Raw genomic sequence first — 18,455 nt, 5'->3', positions numbered from 1 at the left:
TAGATGAACCGTGCACCTGCCATGCACGTGCATTCATCCGTTTCAGTCGCCACGAGCGTCATTATTTATTCCAAGGCTAGGTAGCTGTGAGATCTCACTCATTGACATGCATACATACATGCATGTTGAGGTCCTACCAAAAGTGTAGACTCGTGCTTGGATATCGTGACTTAAACCGGACCGTTCTAGAGAGGTTTGATGCAACCACCACTGCCAGAACATGGAACACTTTAAAATGCGAGTGTTGGCACACCTAGCATTACAATACCATGCCGGCCTTCATTGCAGACCCTGAAAGACTAAAGTCGGGTAGTGGCAGGTCGTCAACCAGATGTTTATCAACTTATGCATCACCTATTTCTTCCGAAGTGTTGTTAACGAGGATGCTTAATACAAAAGGGTACATGACTAGAAATTATGGCATGAGCGAGCTTGTTATTGTTGGGGGGAGGGTGCGCTGAGAGTCTTAAGATCCCCGACGCCAAATGAACATGTTGCGACGCCGCCTCCAAAATTCCCCATTCTGTGCGAAATGGACTCATCCACACCGATCATGACGTCATAGGTTGAACAGTACAGCCAATGAGCGGTGTCGCGTAGCTTCGAAATACTGGAAAAATAATGACCTATGCCGTACAACGTTTCGCGTTTGCTTCGAGCATCTTCATTGTTTTAGTGACTACGGCAATCCGGTCAATTGCGGATACAGTTGGTCGCATGCTGCTCTTCGTTTATTTAGTGGCGAGTATCCCCGGCCTGTTGCACGGGATCCCGGGGTTCGATTCCTCGGTGGGTAGGCTTTTGTGAAGGTAGGACGGGCGCATCCACTCAATGTAGATGTACATTGTAGCGTTCGTCCTCGTTTTGAGGACAGTGGCTTGCGGATGACTTCTAGTCCCTATTGTATAAGGTCCCTGCAGTCGCTTCTGCACGCTTAGAAGTCGTCGGCGTTACGAATGCGTGCTGTTTTGGGATGAGTGAACCATCAATGGAGTTATAAAATTGTCCGGGCCTATTCCAAAAGTGTGAGAATTCGTTTTTTCTTCAATGATAAAATGCACCGAAAATCTGCCTAGAAGTCCACTCAATTTGGAACGCATAAAACACTCACACTTACGCTTTGCCTTTAATCTCTCACAAAACAGACCGAAACACCCGTGTTGTGAAAAATACTCGGTTTGTGACGAAGGTTTGTCTTGTGAGAAGTCGAAGACATAGCGTAAGGATGAATGTTTAACGTGTTCTGCATTCGTTAGGCTTAAAGCACATATTTAATCCATATTTTCTCGTCCATCAAGCCAGAATGAACTCCAGCGGGTTTGAGACACAAACATTCGTAACGCCGGCGACTTCCGATCATACACCAATAACCGCAGGAGCTCGACACAGCCCGGACCAGAAGACATACGCAACCCATCCACCTCGAAATCAGAAAGGACAATACGACAAACAAACAAACCCGCCCGTTCGGGAAACCAAACCCCGGTCTCCTTCGTGACATGCGGGGATACTTACCAAAGAGGTGACACAGTCACTCCCGTACAAAACTGCGTGACATGCGGGGAATCGAACCCCGGTCTCCCGCGTAACAGGCGGGGATACTCACCACTATACTAACGAGGAATTATGTGCGCAAAACCATACCCACAATCGACCAGACCACCGTAGTCTCTGAAACGATGTCAATAACTGAGGAAGACGTGTCGTGGTTGTTTGCATCCTTATTTGTTGTCATCAATATTACCACGCTCAATGAAACCAAACTATCGCGAAGAGCGATACAACAGCTTTGGTCGATGGCGGAGCCACACCAGCTCCCAAGGTAAGACTGCTTTTCGCAACGCGTTGAATGTTCATTCTCGTTGTGAAACGACAACGCACTTCAGTCATTGCCGGACGCTAGCAAACTATACAATAAACGACATGACAGGATAATCCAGTTGTGCGCCCAGATGGGTGTAAGGCGCAGACCAGTATAACACTGCATGGTGAAATGTGCTGCTGTCGCTGTTGCTGCTCATATAACGCGGCCAGAGTTTTCAGAGCACCACGGTGAGAGGATCGGGCTATCAAACCAGTGGCATAGCACTGAAAGGCGGGATAGTGATGCCAAGGTCATGGCTGTCAGATGGCGGCGTCATAAGTGATTGGCTAGCTGACAGAGTGTGAGAAGACACTGAGCTCCTCGCGGCAATTTCATTTCATTGTGGACGATTCAGTTTTAAAGCTAATGGTACTGTCTTTCACGAACCAAATAACCTCTGCATGACGTATTTTGACAGGCAAATGTCGATAAATCGCAAAATTATGAAGGCACATGACTTTCAAGGGTATTTGATCAGAAATATTGGCAAAAGCCAGCTTGTTAGTGCTTGAGGCCAATCACGCTGAGAGCCTTAGATCCTGGCGCCAAAAGGACAGGCGTCGTTAATGGCTCCTCGCCGACGAAGGGAGGCGTCAAAGGGTCGAAAGCCGGTGAAATTATGCCTCCAACATTTCCCCAATGTGCGCAGTGGACTCGTCCAAGCGATCATGCCGTCAGTAGTTGAGCCGAACAGGCAATGAGCGGGCTGTCATAGCTTTCATTACGGGAAAAATTATGATGCGCGCGGCATCCTTATTTGGAACCATTGCTGGTACCATGCGCAATAGGACCAAGCCAAAATCAAACAGCAATTAAACTGCTTTTATCAGCAGCGGCGTAGGAAAAAAACAGAGGCTTAAACAGCTTCCAAGGCAAGACTGCTCTTCACCCCACACAGACCTTCCATTCCCATTGTAAAACTACAGCGCCCGTCAAATTAGCCATTGCCGGACACCTGTAAATAGCACCATATGCGACATGGCATGTAGAGGGGACAATCCAGGGGTATGCGTAAATGCGTATAAGATGTAGACCAGTCTTATATTGCGGGATGAAATGTGCTGCCGCTGCCGCTCAAATAACGCGGCCTGGATTTTTAGAACACTGCGGTGGGGAATCGGGCTTTTAAGACAGTAGTAGTAGTAGTAGTAGTAGCCTAATTCCTCGGAAAAAAAACAGGAGAATCGAGATATAGTTAGGTTGAGATTTCGGCATCATGCCTTCTTACTGCCTTTCGGGAGCTATATCTATGAGGAGGAATTACACTCAAAATCGGCAATTCTACCACACTGGTTGTAGGGAAGGTTGGGTACATGTCACTCCTCGTTAGTATAGTGGTGAGTATCCCCGCCTGTCACGCGGGAGACCGGGGTTCGATTCCCCGACGGGGAGGATTTTGAGCAGTCGCTTCCCGAGACGCGTTCATCCGTCGCCATCGAGCAAGGACCGCGCACATACCTCGGTCTACCCCGGTGTCACATAAGCGCCACGGCAAAAACTCTTACCAACAGATGTCCACTTCATGTCACTTCGCTTCACTTGATGTCATTACTTCGACCGAAAACGTCTATGTTCCATAACTGTACGGGACATCGTTTGTTTGAAATATGTTTGTAAATGGCATAATTGTTATGTTAAAAACTTACGCTTCAAAAGCATGTGCCCGTCATTTTTTCTACTTCAGATAGGTATATAGCCTTTACTTATACCTAACCTTACTATATTTTACTTTACTGATGCGATATTACTTCGACTGCAAGACCTCATACGCAACATGAGTGCTTCACGACAATGCGTATGCTGTAAAAGCACATGAACGTCATTACTTCTACAGCAAAAACGTATGCATTCTTCACTTCCAGGCGTCATTGTGTCTACTGCAGCACTGCCCACACGACATCCCGTCATTACTTCTGCAGCTTAGGCTTATGTAGCTCGTACTTATACGCGACATTTCTTTTGCTGCAAAAACTCATACACATGAGTGCTACACGACGAAATGTATGCTGCAAAAAATCTAGGCACTCGTAATTTCTGTTACGTTAGTTGATGATACATGACATCACATCTACTACAAACCATTATGTGTGACATCAGTGCTTCACGACAAAGCTGAGACCTGAAAGCTGACACCAGTTGTGATGTCTTCTGCAAAACTTATGTGGTCTTTAGTTGTAAGCGATGTTACTTACGCTGCCAATATTTGCAGGCGACATTTGTGCTTTACCACACAGGCCATATTTCACCATTTGTACCAATTGCTTTTACTCATGGCTGAAGCCTCACAAAAGGCACATACACCTAAAAACGGAAGGAACAAACGCGTGGAAGTGCTTGGACGAGCAATAAAAACTAGAGATGTCCACTCCATGGTATTGGTACATAAGTGCTGTTACAATTATTGCAATCGACATATCCACATGGGCAATAATTCTAAGCAAATGTTCTCTACTAAATAAGACGTCTGGTGGAGTGGTGAAGTGCTGCAAAAAGTTTTGGGCAAGCAAGGAAAGCGACTAAACCTGTCCCAAAATACATAAAACGATGCTTTCTCCGAATGTGACACTTAACTTATCACCATACAAGAGGTGTACAGTCAGCACCTGACTGAAAATGTAACTACACTCGTGGTCTAGTTTCACCAGAACGCGATATTTCTTCTGCTGCAATAACTCACGCAAGGCCTTGAGGTCTTCACGACAAAAATAATGATTTGAAAGTTTGCACTTGTTATTAATATTTTTAATTCATCAATTGAGATTTCTACAGCATTTACTTAAACGCGAAATACGACAAATCGACAAGACTACTCGACGTAGTGAGTTCACCATTTTTGGTATCGGCACCACAAACTTTTAAATACGGAATTGCCCGGGTGCGGGGCCCTCCTATCCTGGAAGTTCTTCCTTCACCTTTGCTATGTGTCCACGCATTTTGCACTTTACTGCCACGTGTTGGCACAAGAAGTAGCGTTGCGTATACTTCTGCTGCAAAACGTAGAGATGTATACGTTTTGCAGCGGAAGTAATAACACGTATGATTTTTTTTAAACCCAAGCTTCTGGCCGTGTGGCACAATTGTTGTGCGTAAATATTTGCAGTGGAAATAACTTCGGATATAGATAATGATTATATAATATTTTGCAGTAGAAATAGCAAACCGCGAAAATTCGTGGGTCAAAAGTTTTATCGCGTAGCACTTATGTCATGTATGAACATTGGCAGCTGAAGTAATGCAGCGGCACTTTGTCGGTAGGTGTTTTGCTGAGGCATGAATGTCATGGAGTCGTCTGCCCCTTCCAAAAGTATGCGCTCAATGCGTTGTCAACTAAGGCTCTGCACGTCAATTGAATGACGACTCACGATCACAATACCATTCACTCTGCCGAAGAATAGCGTTTATGCTTCATCATGTCTGTCAAGTTTGTGCTTCGACCACAGGCAGAATGGGTGGTGGGCGCCATATCGCGCTACTTTCTTGTGAAAGTATTGGAACCCATATAGTTAGGATCAAGGACCAAGAGTAAGCTTGAATATTTCATGTTCCCTTTATCGGTTAGGCTCCAAAGCACTTTTTGAAATTTTATCGTCTGATTGCTGAAGGAAGAACGTATTCTAAGACGTGTCAGATACGCCTGAGCTCTTCAACAGCCTCATTGGTCTTCCCCGATTCCAAAACAGCACAAATTTGGAAATAGCAAGCACATTCGAGCATACACCAACGACCTATCGACAACGAACAGGCCCTACGGACCCGACCTACCTGTATAAAATCCTCCTCGCACAGAGAACCGGCAAACCAGCGTCACTTTTTACTCAAGCACCTTCTTCGATTGGGTGACTGCGTTAGTCCGGCTCGTTGTAAGTAAGGTCGTGATTGAGATTACTCCTCGTTTGTGCGGTGGTGAGTATCCCCACCTGTCAGGCGGGAGACCGCGGTTCGATTCCCGGACGGGCGAGTTTTGTGCAGATGTGACTGATCTCCTCTGTACAGCGAACATGCTTGGCGCAGCATCCATCCTCAACTCCAGATCGATGGTTTGTATACGCATGCAACGTGTATTCTCAGCGACCTGGACATCAAACTATCTATATGTGAATGCCGTTGACGTCATACATGCCATGCTTTTGCGCCTTTTGGTGTTCCTAACGGGAAATATTCTACGTAATGTACCGTAGAATCTTTGACGGACGCGCAATTTTTTTCCCGCGACTAGGACAAGATCGAAGTGAGGCGGAGATGGCGCAACGTACTCAGTCATAAACAGGCTGCTCTACGTGCTCAAGAGCAGCCATATGTGGCCAAAATGTGTATGCATTCAAGCACAATCATTTGCAGTTTTTATTTTTAAGGGTACGCATAGTACCTGTAACGAATATCTTAGTTTCTTTGCGTGCGGAAATGTTGTCACGTCATTTGCAAATAGTTTCAAAGGAAAGGCGTCGCGCTGCAAACACACCCGGCAAGTATTCTTCTTCACAACGTGGAACAGAACATTCTTGGTGCGCCGCGAATAAATTTCCAGTCTTTGTTGCATGATGTTCGATGGGTCGATGGTGTGTGCTCGGAAGCATTCGCTGTTAGCGAATGCGTGCAGTTTTGGGACGGGGTAACATCCATGAGATTGTGAAAGAGTTGGGATGTGTCTAAAACGTTTTCGAAATTAATTTTCCTTGCGTGAGCAAAACACAATATTCCAAAAACTGCTGTGGGGCTTAACCGATTCAGAGCGTATGGAACAGTGAAATTTATGCTTTGCATTCGGTCCCAACAATGTGGGCTAAAATGCTTTCATAATGAAAGTACCGCGACATGGTGCCCACGGCCCATTCGGCCTGTATAAAGGCACATACTTGGCAGAAATATTGCAGAATAGCTATTAGTTTTCGCACATTGGAAGTTACGTCATAGTAAGTCATCATGCAATTAGCACACAGAGCTTTCGTTGACGACGCGTTGAGCACATATTTGTTGGAAGGAACGCATGGTTCCATGACAGTCGTGCTGCAACAAAAAAAAAAAACCACCGACAAGAATGCGACGGCATGACTTCAACTGACAATGCTGCTCACACGCAATAGAAGTGCTGCGCGATAAAACTTATGCCCACGTAAATTCTGCCTGTTATCATTTCTACCGCAAAACCTTACGTAGTCGTTACTAATGTGCGACGGCATTTCCTCTGCGAATGCTTCCACGCGACATTGGTACAATGCAACCAATACTTCAAGCGCCATATCCGTCATCATTTCTGCTTCAACATGTATTCAGTTTTAGCGTGTACGCGGCATTACTTCCAGTGCCAGTGTTAACCCATTGAGTGCATGATGCGTGGACACCTAGCATGGGAGTAGGAACAAGATGCCAAATAGGAGGGGCTGCGCCTGGGCAATACGGCATGCAAGGTTATGGTGCCGATATAAAAGACAGTGTATTCATTACATTGAGTTCGTTTTGCAGTAGAAGTAATGTCGCATCAGTAAAATGAAGTAGAGTAGCGTATGAGTAAAGGCTGCATACGTTTTTAGAGTAGAAATAATGACGGATGCATGCTTTCGAAGCATACGTTTTCTTGTGTAACACACAGGTGGTTTATAAGTATTTTTTTCAGAAGATGCAATGTTGCATAAAAGCAGATACCTAAGATGTTTTCCGTACAAGTACTGGCACTTGAGGTTTACACCTGTTGGCAGGAGTTCTTGCCGTGGCACTGATATGACACCGGAGCAGACCGAGGGAGGTTTACGGTCCGCGTATGACCGCAACCGGTGGCCGCGTCTCGGAAAGCGACTGCTCAAAACCCTCCCCGTCGGGGAATCGAACCCCGGTCTCCCGCGTGACAGGCGGGGATACTCACCACTATACTAACGAGGAGCAGATTCACTCTATATTCACGTACTTACTTACTACTCCTAGTTACCAAACTTACTGACAACGAACAGGTAATATCTTTACACCGAGTCCCTGAAAATGCGCCACAGCTATCTCGCCACCACGACAAATGCGGATATCGTTGCTTTTCCCACCGCACTCTGTCAAACCTCTCTGTCAACTCTTGTCACACTATGTCAAATGATTCGATGTCGCTGCAAATTTCTCCCTGCCCATCAGCTAGTCAATCACTCACGTCACCGTGGTCTGACAGCTCTGACCTTGGCATTACTGCCCCGCCTTTCTACGTCACTGGTTTGATAGCCCGATCCTCCCACAGCGGTGCCCTGACATCCCTGGCCGCGTTGTATCAGCAGCAGCAGCAGCACATTTCACACAGCGGTGTCGAAAGAATAGTCTGCGCCTGACACGCATCTGGGTGTACATCTGGATTATGCTGTAATCATACTATGTCGCATGCAATGTATCTTGGAGGCGTCCGGCAATGCTTGATTGAACAGGCGCTGTGGTTTTACATTGGGAATGGAAGTTGTACGTGGTGTGAAAAGCAGTCGTGCCTTGGGATCTGTTTAACCTCTGCTGTTCGCCAAAGCAGTTTTATCGCTGTTTGATTTTGACTTGGTCCCATTGTGCATGGTGACATCAAGAGTTCCAAATAACGATGTCGCACGCGTCATCATTTTCCCCGTACCAGAAAGCTATAAGATCTCGCTCATTGGCTGTGGGGCTCAATCACTGACGGCATGATCGCTTGGACAGGTACACCTTTCATAACATGGATTGAGAGCAAATTGACTGTCTAAGTCTTTTCTTTGCTCTGGTGGTAGAGCAGGGGAATGTATCATAAAACCCTGCTTTGTGTCCCAGGCAACGAAAAGCAAAAAATTGGGGCTTTGACGCGTACATGGCTAAGTCCAACATCATTTATTTCTTATCGGGACTCCGTAATAACTGACGGCGGTAGTATTGTTATAACGGTCAAGTTACGTGATATAAACTTATGAAGTGGTGAAACCTGTCGAAAAACTAAGTACTTCAAAAAATGGTATGAACTTTTGTAACTGGTGGAAGCCATGCAAAATTGCTCAGTTTTCATGCATCAGGCAAACGCCATTGTTCGAATTATGTTCAAGAGCGTCGTGCTGAGAAAAACAGCCCACAGCCCCTGTAACCAACACCATCCCTATCTAGATGAACCGTGCACCTGCCATGCATGTGCATTCATCCGTTTCAGTCGCCGCGAGCGTCATTATTTATTCCAAGGCTAGGTAGCTGTGAGACCTCACTCATTGACATGCATACATACATGCATGTTGAGGTCCTACAAAAAGTGTAGACTCGTGCTTGGATATCGTGACTTAAACCGGACCGTTCTAGAGAGGTTTGATGCAACCACCACTGCCAGAACATGGAACACTTCAAAATGCGAGTGTTGGCACACCTAGCATTACAATAACATACCGGCCTTCATTGCAGACCCTGAAAGACTAAGGTCGGCTAGTGGCAAGTCGCCAACCAGATGTTTATCAACTTGTGCATCACCTATTTCTTCCGAAGTGTTGAAAACGAGGATACCTAATACAAAAGTGTACATGACTAGAAATTATGGCATGAGCGGACTTGTTATTGTTGGGGTGAGGGTGCGCTGAGAGTCTTAAGACCCCCGACGCCAAATAAACATGTTGCGACGCCGCCTCCAAAATTGCCCAATCTGTGCGAAATGGACTCATCCACACCGATCATGACGTCATAGGTTGAACAGCACAGCCAATGAACGGTGTCGCGTAGCTTCGAAATACTGGAAAAATAATGACCTATGCCGTACAACGTTTCGCGTTTGCTTCGAGCATCTTCATTGTTTTAGTGACTACGGCAATCCGGTCAATTGCGGGTACAGTTGGTCGTATGCTACGGGATACCGGGGTTCGATTCCTCGGCGGGGAGGCTTTTGTGAAGGTAGGACAGGTGCATCCACTCAATGTAGATGCACATTGTAGCGTTCGTCCTCGTTTTGAGGACAGTGGCTTGAGGATGACTTCTAGCCTCTATTGTATAAGGTCCCTGCAGTCGCTTCTGCACGCTTAGAAGTCGTCGGCGTTACGAATGCGTGCTGTTTTGGGATGAGTGAACCATCAATGAAGTTATAAAATTGTCCCGGCCCATTCCAAAAGTGTGAGAATTCGTTTTTTCTTCAATGATAAAATATACCGAAAGTCTGCCAAGAAGTCCACTCAATTTGGAACGCATAAAACACTTACACTTACGCTATGCCTTTAATCTCTCACAAAACAGACCAAAACACTCGTTTTGTGAAAAATACTCGGTTTGTGACACAAAGGTTGGCCTTGTGAGAAGTCGAAGACATAGTGTAAGGATGAATGTTTAACGTGTTCTGCAATCGTTTGGCTTAAAGCACACATTTAATCCATATTTTCTCCTCCATCAAGCTAGAATGAACTCCAGCGGGTTTGAGACACAAACATTCGTAACGCCGGCGACTTCCGATCATACACCAATAACCGCAGGAGCTCGACACAGCCCGGACCAGAAGACATACGCAACCCATCCACCTCGAAATCAGAAAGGACAATACGACAAACAAACAAACCCGCCCGTTCGGGAAACCAAACCCCGGTCTCCTTCGTGACATGCGGGGATACTTACCAAAGAGGTGACACAGTCACTCCCGTACAAAACTGCGTGACATGCGGGGAATCGAACCCCGGTCTCCCGCGTAACAGGCGGGGATACTCACCACTATACTAACGAGGAATTATGTGCGCAAAACCATACCCACAATCGACCAGACCACCGTAGTCTCTGAAACGATGTCAATAACTGAGGAAGACGTGTCGTGGTTGTTTGCATCCTTATTTGTTGTCATCAATATTACCACGCTCAATGAAACCAAACTATCGCGAAGAGCGATACAACAGCTTTGGTCGATGGCGGAGCCACACCAGCTCCCAAGGTAAGACTGCTTTTCGCAACGCGTTGAACGTTCATTCTCGTTGTGAAACGACAACGCACTTTCAGTCATTGCCGGACGCTAGCAAACTATACAATAAACGACATGACAGGATAATCCAGTTGTGCGCCCAGATGGGTGTAAGGCGCAGACCAGTATAACACTACATGGTGAAATGTGCTGCTGTTGCTGTTGCTGCTCATATAACGCGGCCAGAGATTTCAGAGCACCACGGTGAGAGGATCGGGGTATCAAACCAGTGGCATAGCACTGAAAGGCGGGACAGTGATGCCAAGGTCATGGCTGTCAGATGGCGGTGTCATAAGTGATTGGCTAGCTGACAGAGTGTGAGAAGATGCTGAGCTCCTCGCGGCAATTTCATTTCATTGTGGACGATTCAGTTTTAAAGCTAAGGTACTGTCTTTCACGAACCAAATAACCTCTGCATGACGTATTTTGACAGGAAATGTCGATAAATTGCAAAATTATGAAGGCACACGACTTTCAAGGGTATTTGATCAGAAATATTGGCATAAGCCAGCTTGTTATTGTTTGATGCCAAGCACGCTGAGACCCTTCGATCCTGGCGCCAAAAGACAGCGTCATTAATGGCTCCTCGCCGACGAAGGGAGGCGTCAAAGGGTCGAAAGCCGGTGAAATTATGCCTCCAACATTTCCCCAATGTGCGCAGTGGACTCGTCCAAGCGATCATGCCGTCAGTAGTTGAGCCGAATAGCCAATGAGCAGGCTGTCATAGCTTCCTTTATGAGAAAAATGATGACGCGCGCGGCATCGTTATTTGAAACCATTTATGTTACCACGCGCAATAGGACCAAGCCAAAATCAAACAGCATTTAAACTGCTGTGATCAGCAGCGGCATAGAAAAAAGAAAAAACAGAGGTTAAACAGCTTCCAAGGCAACATTGCTTTTCACCCCACGCAGACCTTTAGTTCCCATTGTAAAACGACAGCGTTCGTCAAATTAGTCATTGCTGGACACCTGCAAATAACACCTTATGCGATCCTTATGATCCTTATGTATATGATAATACCATATGCGATATCACATGTAGAGGGGACAGTCCAGGTGTATGCGTAAATGCGTATAAGATGCGGACCAGTCTCATATCGCGGGATGAAATGTGTTGCTGCTGCTGCTGCTCATATAACGCGGCGAGGGTTTTCAGAACACTGGGGTAGGGAATCAGGCTTTTAAAACAATAGTATTAGCCTTATTCCTCGGAAAACCCAGGAAATGGAGATATAGTTGTGTTGATGTTTCGGCAGCATGCCTTTCTACTGCCTTTCGGGAGCCATATCTTCATTCTCCTAGTATTTCCGAGGAATAAGGCTAATATCACTGCCTTATCTGTGTGACTAGTATTCCTCGCTAATGCACTGAACAACTTACGAAATCGGACTTTTAAAACAGCGACGTAGCACTGAAAGGCGGGGCAGTAATGCCAAGGTCAGACCTGTCAGACCACGGCGAGGTCGGTGACCTGCTATCAGATGGACAAGAAGAAGTTTGGAGCGACATTGAATCATTTGACGGTGTGGTAGGAGTAAACGGAGAGGTTCGGCAAAATGTGGTGGGAAAAGCGACAATATAGTCACTTAAGGTGGTGGTAGGGTGTCTGTCTCACATTTTCAGGAACTCGGTCTAAAGATAACACCTAGATCGCTCAATCCGAACTACCCTTCACAGGGAGCAGCTCCAACATTCTAGCCGTTCGAACTCGTTTTGCCTGTACCAGATCCTCCCTGCACGGCGATGTCTGTCTCGCCCCGCCGCTATATTATGTGCAGAGCATGTCCGGTTTGTCACAGTTTCCTTGAGCATCTTAGTTGACTGCGTGGCTGCGGCAGTCCGGTTCGGCGCTAGTTAGGATGAGGTGATTCCGGTCCTCATTAGTATAGTGGTGAGTACCCCCGCCTGTCACGAGAGACCGGGGTTCGATTCCCCGACGGGGAGAATTATGTGCCTGTAGAAAAGGTCCATTCCTGAATTGCCTGCACCCGTGGTTGGGCCACGTCTGTTCGGAAGTGACGGTGATGTTAATCCGCAAGGATCTCGAATGTCATTCGAGTTTCACGGGCTCGTGAAACTCGAATGACATTCGAGGTTAATCCAGGTCTTCTGTCGTGGTCGACTGTCTGGCGAGCTTCGCCTCTCAGTCCTTTGCTGGTGGAAAAGCCGTTCATCGCGCCACGTTGCTATGACAACTATTGTCCCTCGCGTTATATGAGCACCAAGAACAGATATTTCATCCTGTGATGTCCAGCTCCCCTGGCCTTCACCTTGTCCGCATCCTGACGTACTCCTGAACTGCCTTAGCATGTAGTATATTTTGCAAGCGTCCCGCAAGCAAGCGACTGGTTGAAAAGGCGGCGGCGGTTTTCCATCGTGAATGTACGGTCCACGTGTTGCGAAAAGCAAACTCGCTTTAAGAGTTGTTTAACCTCTGCTGTTGAACGAAGCAGCTTTGTTGCTGTTTGATTTCGGCTGAAGCTCATTGAGCATGTTAATATTGATGATTCCACATAAGGACGGCACCAATGCATGTCCAGTTTGTCACATTTTTCTGGTGCGTCGTTGTTGGTTAAGTAATGACGGCAGCGCGGTCAGTTGTAGGGAAGGTTAGGTACATACCACTCCTCGTTAGTATAGTGGTGAGTATCCCCGCCTGTCACGCGGGAGACCGGGGTTCGATTCCCCGACGGGGAGGGTTTTGAGCAGTCGCTTCCCGAGACGCGTTCATCGGTCGCGATCGAGCAAGGACCGCACATATACCTCGGTCTGCCCCGGTGTCACATCAGTGCCACGGCAAAAACTCTTACCAACAGATGTCCACTTCATATGTCATTGCTTCCACTGAAAACGGCTATATTCCCTAATTGTACGCGACATGGGTTATTTGAAACATGCTTGTAAATAACAAAATTGTTACGTCAAAAGACAGATGCTTCAAAAGCATGTGCCCGTCATTATTTTTACTCCAGATAGGTATATAGCCTTTACTTATACCTTAATTTACTATATTTTACTTTACTGATGCGACATTTCTTCGACTGCAAGACTCCATACGCAACATGAGTGCTTCACGACAATGCGCATCCTGTAAAAGCACATGACCGTCATTACTTCTACAGCAAAAACGCATGCATTTTTCACTTCTAGGCGTCATTGTGTCTACTACAACAATACCCACACGACATCCCGTCATTATTTCTACAGCATAAGCTTATGTAGCCCTTACTTATACTCGACATTACTTTTGCTGCAAAAACTCATACACATGCGTGCTACACGACAAAACGTATGCTGCAAAAAAATCTAGGAGCTCGTAATTTCTGTTTCGTTCGTTGCTGATACATGGCATCACATCTACTACAAACGGTTATATGTGACATCAGTGCTTCACGACAAAGCTTAGACCTAAAAGCTGACACCAGTCGTGCTGTCTTCTGCAAAACTTATGTTGTCTTTAGTTGTAAGCGGTGTTACTTACGTTGCCAACACTTATAGGCGACATTTGTGCTTTACCACACAGGCCATTTACTCATGGCTGAAGCCTCACAAAAAACATACACACCTAAAAACGGAAGGAGCGAACGTGTGGATGTGCTTGGACGGGCAGAAAAGACTAGAGGTGTCCACTCCATGGTGTTGATACATAAGTGCTGTTACAAATAATGCAACCTACATATCCACATGGGCAATAATTATAGGCAAATGTTCTCTACTAAAAAATACGTCTGGTGGAGTGGCAAAGTGCTGCAAAAAGTTTTGGGCAAGCAAGGAAAGCGACTAAACCTGTCCCAAAATACATAAAAACGATACTTGCCCCGAATGTGACACTCAACTTATCACCATAAGCGAGGTGTACAGTGAGCACCCGACTGAAAATGTAACTACACCCCTGGTCTAGTGTTCACTAAAACGCGATATTTCTTCTGCTGCAATAACTCACGCAAGGCTTTAGGGTCTTCACGGCAAAAATAATGATTTTAAAGTTTGCACTTGTTGTTAAGATTTTGAATTCATCATTTGAAATTTCTACAGCCTTTACTCAAAAGCGAAATGCGACAAATCAACAATGGAACTCGACGTAGTGAGTTCACCAATTTTCGTATCGCCACCACAATTATTGAAATGCAGAATTGCCCAGGTGCGGCTCCCTCTCATCCTGGAAGTTTTTTTCTACACCCACGCTGTGTCCACGCATTTTTCAATTTACTGCTAAGTATTGGCACATAAAGTAGCGTTGCGTATACTTCTGCTGCAAAACGTAGAGATGTATACGTAGGCAGCAGAAGTAATGACACGTATGATTTTTTAAACCCAAATATTTCGCCGTGTGGCACTAATGTTGTGCCTAAACATTTCTAGTCAAAATAACTTTGGATATAAATAATGACTATGTAAGATTTTGCTGTAGAAATAGTAACTGGCGTAAGGACGTGGGGCAAAAGTTTTATCGCGCAGCACTAATGTCATGTATGAACATTGGCAGCTGAGGTAATACAGCAGCACTTTGTCGGTAGGTATTTTGTTGAGGCATGAATGTCATGGAGCCGTCTGCTCCTTCCAAAAGTATGCGCTCAATGCGTTGTCAACTAAGTCTCTGCACGTCAACTGAGTGATGACTCACGATCACAAAGCCATTCACTCTGCCGAAAAATAGCATTTATGCCTCATCATTTCTGTCAAGTTTGTGCTTCAACCACAGGTGGAATGGGTGGTGGGCACCATATCGCGCTGCTTTCATGTGAAAGCATCTGAACCCATATAGTTAGGATCAAAGACCAAGAGTAAGCTTGAATATTTCATGTTTCCCTTATCGGTTAGGCCCCAAAGCACTTTTTGAAATTTTATCGTCTGCTTGCTGACGGAAGAACATATTAAAAAACGTGTCAACAAAACAAACAAACACGGCTGAACTATTCCACAACATCACTTGCCTTTCCCGATCCCAAAACTGCACAAATTTGGAAACAGCAAATACTTGCGAGCATACACCAATGACCTATCGACAACGAACAGGCCCTACGGGCCCGACCTACCTGTACAAAACCCTCTTCGCACAGGGAACTGGCGAACCAACGTCATATTTTCGTCAAGCACCTTCTTTGATTGGGTGACTGCGGTAGTCCGGCTCTTTGTAAGTAAGGATGTCATTGGCATTACTCCTCGTCTGTGCGGTGATGAGTATCCCCGCCTGTCAGGCGGGAGACCTCGGTTCGATTCCCGGACGGGCGAGTTTTGTACAGATGTGACTGATCTCTGTACAGCAAACAAGTTTGGCGTAGCATCCATCCTCAACTCGAGATCGATGGATTGAATACGCATGCAGCGTGTATTCTCAGCGACCTGGACATCAAACAATCTAGATATGTATACCGTCGACGTCATACATACCCATGCTTTTGCGTCTTTTGGTGTTCCAACGAGAAAGATTCTACGTGGTGTACCGTAGAATCTTTAACGGACGCGCAAATTTGTTCCGCGACTAGGACAAGATCGAAGTGAGGCAGAGATAGCGCAACGTATTCGGTCATAAACAGGTCACTCTACGTGCTCAAGAGCAACCATATGTGGTCAAAATGTGCTTGTGCATTCAAGCACAATAATTTGCAGTTTTCATCTTCAAGAGTACGCATAGTACCTGTAGCGAATATCTTAGTTCCTTTACGTGCGGAATCGTTGTCACGACAGCTGCAAATATTTCAAAAGGAGAGGTGTCGCGCTGCAAACACATTCGGCAAAAATTAGTTTTGACAGCACGTGGAATAGAACATTCTTGGTGCGTCGCAAATACATTTCCAGCCTTGGTCGCATGATGTTCCATGGGTCGATGGTGTATGCTCGGAAGCATTCGCTGTTAGCGAATGCGTGCAGTTTTGGGACGGGGTAGCGTCAATGAGGTTGTGAAAGAGTTGGGATGTGTCTGAAATGTTTCGAAATCAATTTTCCATGCGTGAGCAAAACACAATATTTCAAAAACTGCTCTGGAGCTTAACTGATCCAGAGCACATGCAATATTTAAATTTATGCTTTGCCTTCGGTTCCAACAATGTCAGCTAAAATGCTTCCATAATGAAAGTACCGCTATATGGTGCCCACCGCCCATGCGGCGTGTATAAAGGCACATACTCGGCAGAAATATTGCATACCAAATATTGGGTTTTTTGCAGAGTGGAAGTTATGTCACCGTAAGTTACCATACAACTAACACACAGAGCTTTCGTTGACGACGGGTTGAGTACGTATTTGTTGGAAGGAACGTATGCTTCCATGCCATTCGTGCTGCAGCAAGACACCCCACCGACAAGAGTGCGGCGGCATGACTTGAACTGCCAATACTGCTCACACACGATAAAAGTGCTACGCGATAAAACTTATGCCCACGAAAATTATGCCTGATATCATTTCTACCGCAAAACCTTATGAAGTTATTACTAATGTGCGACGGCATTTCCTCTGCGAATGCTTCCACGCGACATTAGTGCAATACAGCCAATACCTCAAATGCCATTTCCGTCATCATTTCTGCTTCAACATGTATTCAATTTTAGCGTGTAGGCGGCATTACTTCCAGTGCCAGTGCTTAGCCCTGGAGCGTAGAATGCGTGGACACCAGCATGGGAGTAGGAACAAGATGCAGAATAGGAGGGAGCCGCGCCTGGGCAATACTGCATTCAAGGTTATGGTGTCGATACAAAATTCTAGTGCATTCATTACGTCGAGTTTGTTTTGCGGTAGAAGTAATGTCGCGTCAGTAAGATGAAGTAAAGTAGCGAGGTAAGGCTGCATACGTTTTTAGTGTGGAAATAATGACGGATACATGCTTTTGAAGCATGCGTTCTCTTGAGTAGCACAGGTGGTTTATAAGCATTTTTTCAGGAGATGTAATATCGCGTACCAGTAAATAGTACAGCTGTTTCCAATACAACTAATGCCATATGAAGCGAACATCTGTTGGTAGCAGTTTTTGCAGCGGCACTGATGTGCCACCGGAACAGACCGATGAAAGTTGACGGTCTGCGTACGATTGCGACCGGTGAACGCGTCTCGGGAAGAGACTGCTCAAAACCCTCCCCGTCGGGGAATCGAACCCCGGTCTCCCGCGTGACAGGCGGGGATACTCACCACTATACTAACGAGGAGTGACGTTCCTCAAGCCTTCCCTGCGACTGACCGGGCTGCCGTAGTCACTCAGCCAACGACAACGCACCAGAAAAATGTGACAAACTGGATATGCTTAAGTACCATTCTTATTTGGAACCATTAACGCTACATGCTCATCGGGCCTCAGCCAAAATCAAACGACAGCAAACCTATTTCATCCAACAGCAAATATTAAACAGCTCCAAAAGTTAGTTTGCCTTCCGCATCACGCAGACGGTACATTCATGATGAAAAACGCAGCCGCCTTTTCAACTAGTCATTGCCGGACGCTTGCAACATATACTACATGGTAAGGCGATTCAGGAGTACGTCAAGATGCAGATACGGCGAAGGCCAGGTTAGATAGACATCAGGGGGGAAATATCTGGTATTGGTACTCATGTAACTCGAGCGACCATAGTTTTCAGAGCACCGTGGGGTGACGAAAGCCTGTTCCACCAGTGAAGGACTGAAAGGCGGAACTCGCCAGACAGTCGAATACAACAGTAAAGTGTTCAACAACAACAAACTGGATATGCTTACAAGAGCAACCACGAAT

General features: G+C 46.0%; 1 protein-coding gene and 4 non-coding genes across 5 annotated transcripts in view; 3 read left to right on the top strand and 2 right to left on the bottom strand.

Moving 5' to 3' along the window:
* Positions 1 to 18,455, top strand: part of LOC119094404 (kelch domain-containing protein 2) — a 101,036-nt gene that overhangs the window by 53,999 nt on the left and 28,582 nt on the right. The window lies entirely within an intron of this gene.
* Positions 3,185 to 3,256, top strand: TRNAD-GUC (transfer RNA aspartic acid (anticodon GUC)). Its single transcript has one exon. It is a non-coding gene; the product is annotated as a tRNA-Asp (tRNA).
* Positions 7,667 to 7,738, bottom strand: TRNAD-GUC (transfer RNA aspartic acid (anticodon GUC)). Its single transcript has one exon. It is a non-coding gene; the product is annotated as a tRNA-Asp (tRNA).
* Positions 13,382 to 13,453, top strand: TRNAD-GUC (transfer RNA aspartic acid (anticodon GUC)). The gene has a single exon. It is a non-coding gene; the product is annotated as a tRNA-Asp (tRNA).
* Positions 17,824 to 17,895, bottom strand: TRNAD-GUC (transfer RNA aspartic acid (anticodon GUC)). Its single transcript has one exon. It is a non-coding gene; the product is annotated as a tRNA-Asp (tRNA).

Source organism: Pollicipes pollicipes, unplaced genomic scaffold (genome assembly GCF_011947565.3).
Source record: "Pollicipes pollicipes isolate AB1234 unplaced genomic scaffold, Ppol_2.1 Scaffold_4002;HRSCAF=4701_pilon_pilon_pilon, whole genome shotgun sequence".
Lineage (NCBI taxonomy): Eukaryota > Metazoa > Arthropoda > Thecostraca > Pollicipedomorpha > Pollicipedidae > Pollicipes > Pollicipes pollicipes.
This window is presented reverse-complemented; position numbering and strand designations above follow the sequence as displayed.